Consider the following 10,404-nt stretch of genomic DNA (forward strand, 5'->3'; position numbering starts at 1 on the left):
ATCACGGTTTCGTACTGTACAGGCCAATGAGAATGGGTGAGTGGGTGGTTGGGTCGCGGACCAATATTTTCGGGACAGTTAGCCCAAAAACACTTCACATATTGCTAACCCGGATTCAATAACATCTCTGAAAGCGGCAAACAAAATAAAACCCAAACATAAAAATAGTATGTGCTTACCTTTATTTTTAGCAGCTAAGACAAATAATGGTAAAAGCATGAAATATAGGAGTGAATTTGAATGCATTATCGGAAACCAACTAAATAAACCATAAAGAGTAAGTTAGAAATATTGATAGAAGAATCATTAATGACAACTCCTGTTATTTTCATTTTTTCTGGTTACAGCTAGTTATAAAGAATACTTCTGAACAAATACTGTGTAGTTAATGTAGATTGTTTTCATTTAAAATAATATTACTAAAAGACCAAATAGTTTCTAATTATTACTAAACGACAAACTAGTAGTTACCTTTACGTAATTTATACCTTTACAGAGATATACGACCGAAACGTAACTTGTGTTGTGAAGTAGAACCACTTGCACGATACGATATAAAAATATGATTTCTTTACAATCTACTCAGTTACTATAACTTATTGAATACGCTTTAAATTAATTATTAGTCATTACATTTGGAAAACCGAAATCTACCAACTCTTTTCAAACTAAGAATTTGCTGTCATAAACAAAATATTAGTCAAATATCACCTAATTACCTTACATATCAAGCCTCAAAATAGCAACGACCCATTTTCTCTTTATTTTGTTACTTTTAAAAAAACCTAATGAAACGAAATCTTATTTACATTAATTAGAAATTAGAAAAGCCTTACTGTCCTTACAATTTTTTATCATTTAAAGTCGTCTACGTGGAAGTTATTTATTAATAGGACCTTGTACTGGTGTATTGGCACAGTAATGAGAGTTAATTCAGTAAAATTTTTTTATTTTATCACCTGTAGTAGCAATATCCGTACACATTTTACACGTGTTTCGGGCTAGCATGCCCCTCATCAGCAGTATTACCACTATGTACTATAAATAACAATAAAACATATCAGTTACAATAAAATCTAAAATATTCCAAAAAAATAATAAAATACAATTTAAAACCTACTGTGAATACATATCTCAATTCCGAGTATGAATAGATGTTTTTCGTTTTACAATTACAGAGATTGTGTAAATACGTATTTCGACTTAAATTGACAATTTCCTTTTCACTATTAAACAATTTGCTGTATAATTAAAGGTAAAACATAATAAACAACCAAAGATAAACTGATAAAATAATACAACACAACTTGTAAGAAAGGAACTTACATTAAGGTTTTACGTTTCGCCATTCCACAGTGTAATAACAGAGTTGCTTAATCATGCTTATTTATAACGTCACCTAGTATAGTGTTCCATGATTGGTGGATTATTCTACCCAAATTATTATTAATTCTATTCCTTTCTTTTATTATATATAAATGTTCATATAATTGCCTTTTGTAATTGTTTGATTCTTTTCTCTTTATTTTTATACTATTTTTGTCAATTTGGCATCCATAATTATTACAGTGTTCTGCGACTGCAGAATTTGCATAATTGCCCCTTATTGCTCTTATATGTTCTTTTATTCTTGTATTTAATTTTCTTTTGGTTTCACCTATATATGTTTTAACCGGATCACAACTGCAATTAAATGAATAAATAACTTCTTTTTCATCCATTATATCTAATTTTTTGTCAGACCTATGATATAAATGTTTTTTAAATAAATCGTTTTTATCCGGTATCAAATTCACTTTTCTTTTAAGTATATTTTTTACTCTTTCAAATAATTTAGGTACATATGTCATCTTGACGCATTTTTTATCTTTATCAAAATTTCTATTTTTGTTATTATTACTATTAATCCAATGTAACCATTTTTCTAAGATTTTTTGGGGATAGCTATTTAGTAGGAACATTTTTAATACTTGTTTTATTTCTGTTTCCTGATTTTCTAATTTACTTGTTCTGTTTTTAATTTTATCTATATACATTTTAAATATATTAAATTTCATATTCTGAGAGACATTAGATTTGTAATTTAATACTTTTGGTATTTGCATCGACTTTATAAATTTTTTGAATTCTAATTTATTATCAGTTCTATTACACTGTTATTACACTGTTATTACACTGTGGAATGGCGAACGTAAAACCTTAATGTAAGTTCCTTTCTTACAAGTTGTGTTGTATTATTTTATCAGTTTATCTTTGGTTGTTTATTATGTTTTACCTTTAATTATACAACAAATTGTTTAATAGTGAAAAGGAAATTGTCAATTTAAGTCGAAATACGTATTTACACAATCTCTGTAATTGTAAAACGAAAAACATCTATTCATACTCGGAATTGAGATATGTATTCACAGTAGGTTTTAAATTGTATTTTATTATTTTTTTGGAATATTTTAGATTTTATTGTAACTGATATGTTTTATTGTTATTTATAGTACATAGTGGTAATACTGCTGATGAGGGGCATGCTAGCCCGAAACACGTGTAAAATGTGTACGGATATTGCTACTACAGGTGATAAAATAAAGAAATTTTACTGAATTAACTCTCATTACTGTGCCAATACACCAGTACAAGGTCCTATTAATAAATAACGTCCACATAGACGACTTTAAATGATAATACTTATTTACATTAGTTTACCTGAATCGTGATGTGCAAAAAATGCATACGACTACATATTGTCAATTAATAAATAAACACACCTGATTTATATTCGCTGAGCTTATTGTTTGATACATATTGTCTCCAAAATTAACAATTAATTTACGGATTTGCAGAGTTGTCGCTCGTCTAAACGGTAACTGAAAAAAAAGAAAGGATTTCGGCTCGTAATCACCACAACTAATGTCGAATTTTCAAAACATCTCACAAACGCTCTTCTAAGCCGATGCACAGGTCTGTAATGTAACGTAGGCCATTTTTATAATATTAATTTTTAAAAATCCGCCAGTGAAAACGTCAATTTGCTAAAATAGGAAAGCAATTCTCTCTCAAAAATTTCATTACCAGTCTTTTGCAGTGTGAATTATTTACTTTCTTTTGCAAATATTGGAATATTATCACTTATCAGATTATCGTAAACTTTCTTTTCAAGCATGTTTTAATTTTCTTTTTAAACATTTTTGAATTTTTCGTTAGGGTGCAAATAAAGCTATGTCACTGAATCTACATCTACAAATCCACTACCTCATTGAAGACTTCTTTATTGTCATTATATAAAAGAGTAATATAGAATTTAAATAATCTTACAATAATTTACAACAGAACATAGAACGAAATATCTTCTTAACAGTTCTACATAAAGACAAAGAGCAAAACAAAAAGCTATAGCCTCGTAAATTTGATATATTTTAGCAAAGATACGGTTTCAAAAATACATTATATGCCCAGAGCCTTCTTTAAAAAGCCATGCATTTACAACAAAGCACACAACATCATTTTAGAAAATACTTAGAAATTTCTAATAAAGATGCTTTCCTACATAAATTTTCACAGATTCTTTGCTTTCCTGTGGAATGTTCTTTTGCTATTATGCAGTTTTATTATACCAAAGGATGGGTTTTAATTTTTTTTCAAACATATCAACAATCATTTTTGATAAAGTTTTACTTTTTAAAAACAAAATGTATGAACACATCTCAGTTTTATATTAATTTATTACTTTCCCGGCTGTTATATACAACATAGCGAAAGAATGGTGATTGATCAAAAAATGATTATCTATGACTTTTATGTTTTGACTCGAGACCTTAAAACGTCGACAAATACATTAATTCGCGGGTAATTTCTATATGTATGGATGTTAGTGTGTTGCGATTTTGTTTACTTTCTTTCAAGCTCGATAACTCCTGTACATTTTATCAATAATTTCTGAAATTTTATATTAAGATTGGATTATTAGGTGTATTCATGCTACTAAATTTTGGTAACTAAAGGTAAAGGGATTAGAAAATAAAGAGAGTGGTTTGTATTCCATAGAAAAGTATTACAGGCAAATTCTTTTGCTCATTACATTCTGAATTCAATTAAATTTTATTCAAAAGTATCGTTTCCCTGATTAATATGCTATTGTTTAAATACAAACGTTTTGAGTTTTTCACAAGTTTATATTCAGGGTGTTTCAAAAATGTACCGACAAACTTTTAGGGGCAGTAGATAACATCTAAAGTTCTAAAGGAATGAGAATTGCATAGGAACCTATAACCGGAAACGTCACTGTAAGCCAATAGGCGGCTATACCTTTTATCATCTTGCATGACCGCTGCGAACTCTCTGATCTTTCTGGAACAGGTTCTACAAGCCTTAATTAAATGATGAATGATGTTCCAGCAAATGTGAGACACAACATGTGGTTCTAACATTATTGGGCACCTCCCCCATTTTGGAATGGATGTTCGTGCGCATTTGAACAGGTCTTTCCCGCATCGATGGATTGACCGTAATGGACCAGTTCTCTGGCCCCCAAGCTCACCTGATTTATCAAGCCTTGAGTTCTTTCTGTGAGGGCCCTCAAGGATATGGCTTGTGGAGTCTGAAATGGATCTCCTGGCAAGGCTCATCTGCGCTTCTGCTACAATCAAAGAAACTCTCGGTGTGTTCGAACGTGTATGACAATTAATGCTCTGTCGGTGTCAAGCATGCATCGCGTCTGATGGTGGAAACTTCGAACATCTGTTGTAACATTATGAACTGGTATGCCATTTGTACTAATTATGTCCAATAAATGTTTACCAGTAATTACTGTCTTGTGCCTTTTCAGAACTTCTACCTCTACTACTACTTTCCCTTTATGTTTCCACTTATGGGTTCCTATGCAATCCTCATAGCTTTAGATGTTATCTACCTCCCCTAATTTTTGAGACAGTCTGTATTAGAAATCGAATTATTGTGATGACAATCAAAATTTAAATATTCCGAACAACAAGGAGAATAAACATTAATGTTTCGAATAGTAAATGATTGAAATAAAAACATTTAAATTAATTCAGAACATATCCTGTATTTTTAACTTTTTCATGAAACAATACACAAAAATATTCACCATTTTTGCAAAATAAACTGAATCCGTTAAAATGTGTGGCAACTAATTAACGACGTTAACTCTTCGAATAAAATAAACCAGCAACAAGTTGTTCAACTTTTCCAGCAACATTCAAAATTTCGGTGGTGCCATTTGATGTCACAAACTTTTTATACTTTTAACTAATATGAAATGGCAAAAAAATTAATTTTGAGGATACAGGTGGTCTTTATGAAAAAATGTATATAAAAATAACAGGTAAAATAGTCATTAAGTCTGACCCTACTGGACATACACACGAGCCTGTTTACATCCCTACCCCTTGACCTGTAATCATCAAAACTTCAATTCACTTTATTGTTTGAACGTTTATTTGTTACACAGGGCTTAAAGTATTACATAAAAACTAAAGTTCGTACAATTAAACAAATCAATGTAATAGCTGAGTATCACGCAATAAAACACAATAATAACCATTTTTATACATATTTGTAATTTTTAAATTAGTAAAATTTAACTAATTAAGTAAATAGCTTAGTACAGGATAACACATAATAGAATACACTAAAATAATGATTTTTTGAAAAACGCGATAAATTAATTATACCTCTCCAAGATTTAAATCTTTCAAATACTATTTTTTATTTGTGTCAAATTTTGTACAGTGAAGGAACACATGTTTGCAAGACTCGTACGTTTTACAACTACATTTACTGCAAATTCTTTTAGAGGCTATTATTAGTGTAGTGTTATGTCATAATATAAGTTTGACGATATCTCAGCAGTAGAATTGTTTTACATGATAATTTATATCTATAGACAAATAACCTCACACATATAAGTTGTTTTAAAAATACTCTATAATTGAAAATGCTTGTTATTTTTCAATAAACACCAATCTTTTTGTACCTCTGTTCACAACACACTTTTACAATTAATGTTTGATAAGTTTCGATAAAATTAGAATTTTCAGACAATCATAGAAATGAGAAACTGTGTTGATGTCAGAATTTTCAATGCCAGTTATATGTATAATTATACGTCATTAAATATAATTTAATGGTGTTATTTTTCAGGTCAGGGTGGATTGTCAATGTAGTCCACACTGAATAACTACTACTACTAATGTCAAAAAGTCGTTAATTGTTTTATTGTCTTGTGAACAACATCTCTTTTCCTGATGTTAAATCATCAAATTTCAATGCCGTTATATTACTAGCAGTTCAGCATGACGTTTCTCGAGCAAAAAGTAACGATACCGAAAATTAAAATTATTAGATTATAGCTGATTTTACCCGTTTTTACCGAGCGCAAAATTTGGGTTCACCTTTTTTTGAATCTAATTAAAGAATTTTTAGATGAGTCTAAAACGTGTTCGATTTCTCGAAAAAACGCAGAAAACCGCATTTGAAATAGTGCGGTAAAAGGCGAGTTCTTCAAGGTAATCTTTAACAATATTCCATTCTTCGCTGGAAGGGGGAATTCTGAAACATTCCTTCTTAGTGTACATTCTCAGAACGTACCCTAAGTGTGTACCAAATTTCAACTTTTAACTCCTAACCGCTTGGGTTCTGCACTTATTCTTATTCTTGTTATTATCAACTCATCTCGATTATATTATAAGATTGTACCGAGATGAACGTTTTCTTTAACATTTAATAGAGAAGTTGCGGCCAAAGTTTTCATCTCTAAAACGTGAATGTCGGACGTTGATTGCCGCCATCTTGTAAGCTTAGAAATTCGACAATGGCGTTTGGAACGTCATTGGAATCATGCTCGACGTTCCAAACGCCATTGTCAAACTTCTAGACTTAAAAGATGGTTGCGCTGAACGTCTAGAGTTCACGTTTTCGTGAATGAAACTTCGGCTCAACCTCCCTAATTAACAACTAGTTTTGTTAGATATGATTAATTATATATTTTAGTCGCAGTTTAAACGACGATAATGACGATAACGACGATGCCGATAATCCCGGAGTTTCTGGGATGCTGCTCTCCTATGTTTATATGCGGCATGCTGCTCGTTCCGCGAAAATATAATAACATAATATTTTATTTTATAAATTTCATTGTTTTTTCAATAAAGTACATAATATTTACAGAAGGTTATAATTATTGCTTTATAACGCCTGTTTAGAAGAAATATTGTTTACAATCAAAAATATGATTTATCTGTTTGGAAAAAATTTTAGCTTTTCACCTAAGTACAGATTGTAAAAGAAAATATGGTTACAACTTTCTGTGGAGATAGAACATACGTACTGTACATGGCAAAAGTGTCAGTTGTCGTAATACAATGAGTGATCTGAAGTTAAGTGCTTTGCCGCAAGAGGGCACTGCTGTTGTAAATAGCCTCGTTTTGGACACATCGTCATTCGGAAGTTTTAATGCTGCAGAAATGTAAGAGTATTTAGAGTATTGAAACGCTGAGATTTGTTACATCATTAATACTAAATGACATGAAATCTAAATTTCTCATACCAGTCTGTTCAAATACACACCACAACGTAAAACCTACAACAATTTACTGCCATCTTGAGTGGATTAATTCATTTCTCCTAATATATTGCCAGTAGCTTTTGCACCCATCCTTCCATCACTCCATAAAACTTTTTGCCATTTATCAGCTCTTGTCATCCGATATTTAGCGCACGCCAAATGCTTCTACCTGTGGCTCTTGTTTACAGGAAAAATTTGCTTGTGAATAATTCAATGAGTTGACAATTCTGTACACTGTCAGTTTCGACACATTTGTTGTTGGAAAAAAATGTAATTTGCCTCAGACTCGTTGTATAATTGGTAGTTTTCCTGCAACTTAATATTTTGCCGATCAAAATTCTGTGCAGGGAGTCTTCCAGGAGACATTTTTCTAGTATATTGTTTAACAGAATTGATATAATTTAGCACATAATTATTAAAACAATTTCCATCACTCAGAAATTTTCATAATTCAAAGTTTCAATTGAAACACTTATTTGATTTTGTTCAAACTGAAAAACTGATTTTTCTTCTTCCAGAACGAAACATTTAAGTTTTCAGGTATTCCAGAACTGCAGTTTGTGTAAACTAACTTTTAATCTACCACTATTCTTAATTTCTGTTGTAATTAAATGACTGAAGCAAAGATGACTCTATCATTTTGGAACTATTATATCTATACAACATGGTTAAAATTCATTTACTTTTTATTTTTTTACTGTCTCTTGATAACATTGTTATTATACGATATGATAACAAACCAATAATCAATTTCGTTCTATAATTAGCAATGTTCTTTGCATAGAAATACTAAAAATAAGAAGATAATTTTTGTCTGGCAAAATTATATAAAATGATAATCAAATAAGTTAGCAAAAGCGTAACTGAATACATGTTAGCTATGAAGCCTCATATTTATCCAGTAACGACATTATAACTCATTTTATTTGCATTGGAGTCAGTTCAGAATGTGCTTAGTATTCTTTTTGCATGTGATTATTTTGCAGTGGCTCTGTCATGTCGAAAACGAACTGTGTTTCTAAAATATCATGTTTAGTGGTAGGGCGTCTGCTTTCGACTTCAACGACAGACAGAACATGCTGTGACGTATTAAGAGCTATCTTACGCTTTGTCCACATCTTTAGTATTTTCTATTGTCTTATTTCCTGAAGTTTATGAATGCAGCACAACACTAAAAATAAAAATTCATTAGAACAATTTATCAATAATTTATTTGTTGTGTATTTTAAAAAATAGACTTGGAAAAAATTAACAGCATTATACACTTAAATCAACAAAAATTTTAGCAATAAATTATATTTTATTACTAACACATAAAGCGAGATTTATGATTTTGTTTAAATTTCGTGCAGTCTTCAATAAAAAAATTGTAAAAAGTCAAAATAATTTCTAAATACTCAATATAAGTATTTTGTTTTACTTTATTTTTGAAGAGAATAGAAAATAAAATATCTTCACGATCTGTAATGTGAAACTGCAGATAGATCTGAAACATCAATTAGTGAAAATTGAATCATTTACCGCACTTTTTCTTGGTTATAATAACCGACAAAATTGTAAAAAAATAATAAAGATTTGAAAATAGAAATAAATTTGTCTATAAATTACAATAAAAATTTTAAAATAATAACATAGCTACTTTTAAATTGCATTAAAATATGATTTCGTGCAAGGACAAAATCGATTGTGAAGATAATTTTGTTTGATGATACACTTTTATGCTTGACAAAGACAATCAATAACTTTGATACGGAAAAAAAATTCATATTTTTTAATGTGAATGTTAGAATAAAAGGAATTATCGAAAATAATTATATTTTGCTATTCTAGATGAACTGAAATTATTATAATAACTTTCTTTCTAAACTGTAGAATACTAAAAACCTTTTACAGTAATTTCATTCATAATCATTCAAATTTGCGCTATCCTCGAGAAGTCTATTCGAAAGGTATAAAGTATGTCAGGTAGCAATAAATACGTGTTAAGTTTCGTTATTCCACTCACGTGTATTAAGATAAGATGAAATTAATATACATTACTGAAATATCTGAGGAAGTTTTTTGAAAAGACTCACATCTACCCTTGACATAAAGTTTTTTATTATTTTATCACAGTTAAAAATATAATTTTAATAATTTTTACTAAATCTAACTTCTGAAGGAAACAAAGACATAAAATTAAACCGAATATATTATTAAGTAAATATCACTTTATTTATTTCTCTTTAATAATAATCATCAACAACAACAATAATCCTTATATCAAGGACATATGCATTAACAGCCGTGTTTATATTAATGCATTAAATTGTGATTTCTTACACGTATAATTTTGTCAGATTGCATTTAGAAAAATCTATTTTGTTGAGACACATTTCTATCGCAATACATCTACAAACTGTCTAAACCAAAGGTCATCAAACTGCGGCCCGCGGACCAGATCCGGCTCCCGAGATCAGTTCATCCGGCCTGCCACAAATGAATTAAAATATAATTATTTATATCAAACTTACTGTGCAGAAAAAATTAAAATAAGTGGAAGTAAAAATATCAAAATTGGTCCAATCTGATTTTCGCATTTGACACTAATATACTTTTAAAAATATGTGAAATGAAAAATTTGGCGACTTTTTAGGAGAGGATATCAGAGCACTTTTTGTGTAAGTACCTGCAATAAAGTTTCAAAGAAAAGCGATTACGAACTTGCTGCGGCGAATGTATTTGTGTATTAGTAAATAAATATGCTGGTTTCTTTATTTCTTTTGTATTCAGTATACCGTATTGAAGAAAATGGTTAAGCTGCCAGCCCTTTCATTTTCTCAGTT

The 10,404-nt window shown here is 29.9% G+C and overlaps 1 long non-coding RNA gene across 1 annotated transcript; it reads left to right on the forward strand.

The window, feature by feature from the left end:
• Positions 1-2,328: 2,328 nt before the first annotated feature.
• LOC136977344 (uncharacterized) lies at positions 2,329-2,598 on the forward strand. Its single transcript, XR_010881075.1, has 2 exons — positions 2,329-2,410; positions 2,493-2,598. It is a non-coding gene; the product is annotated as an uncharacterized lncRNA (long non-coding RNA).
• The last annotated feature ends 7,806 nt before the right edge of the window (positions 2,599-10,404 follow it).

This window comes from Centruroides vittatus, unplaced genomic scaffold (assembly GCF_030686945.1).
Source record: "Centruroides vittatus isolate TY-2023 unplaced genomic scaffold, ASM3068694v2 contig_454, whole genome shotgun sequence".
Classification (NCBI taxonomy): domain Eukaryota; kingdom Metazoa; phylum Arthropoda; class Arachnida; order Scorpiones; family Buthidae; genus Centruroides; species Centruroides vittatus.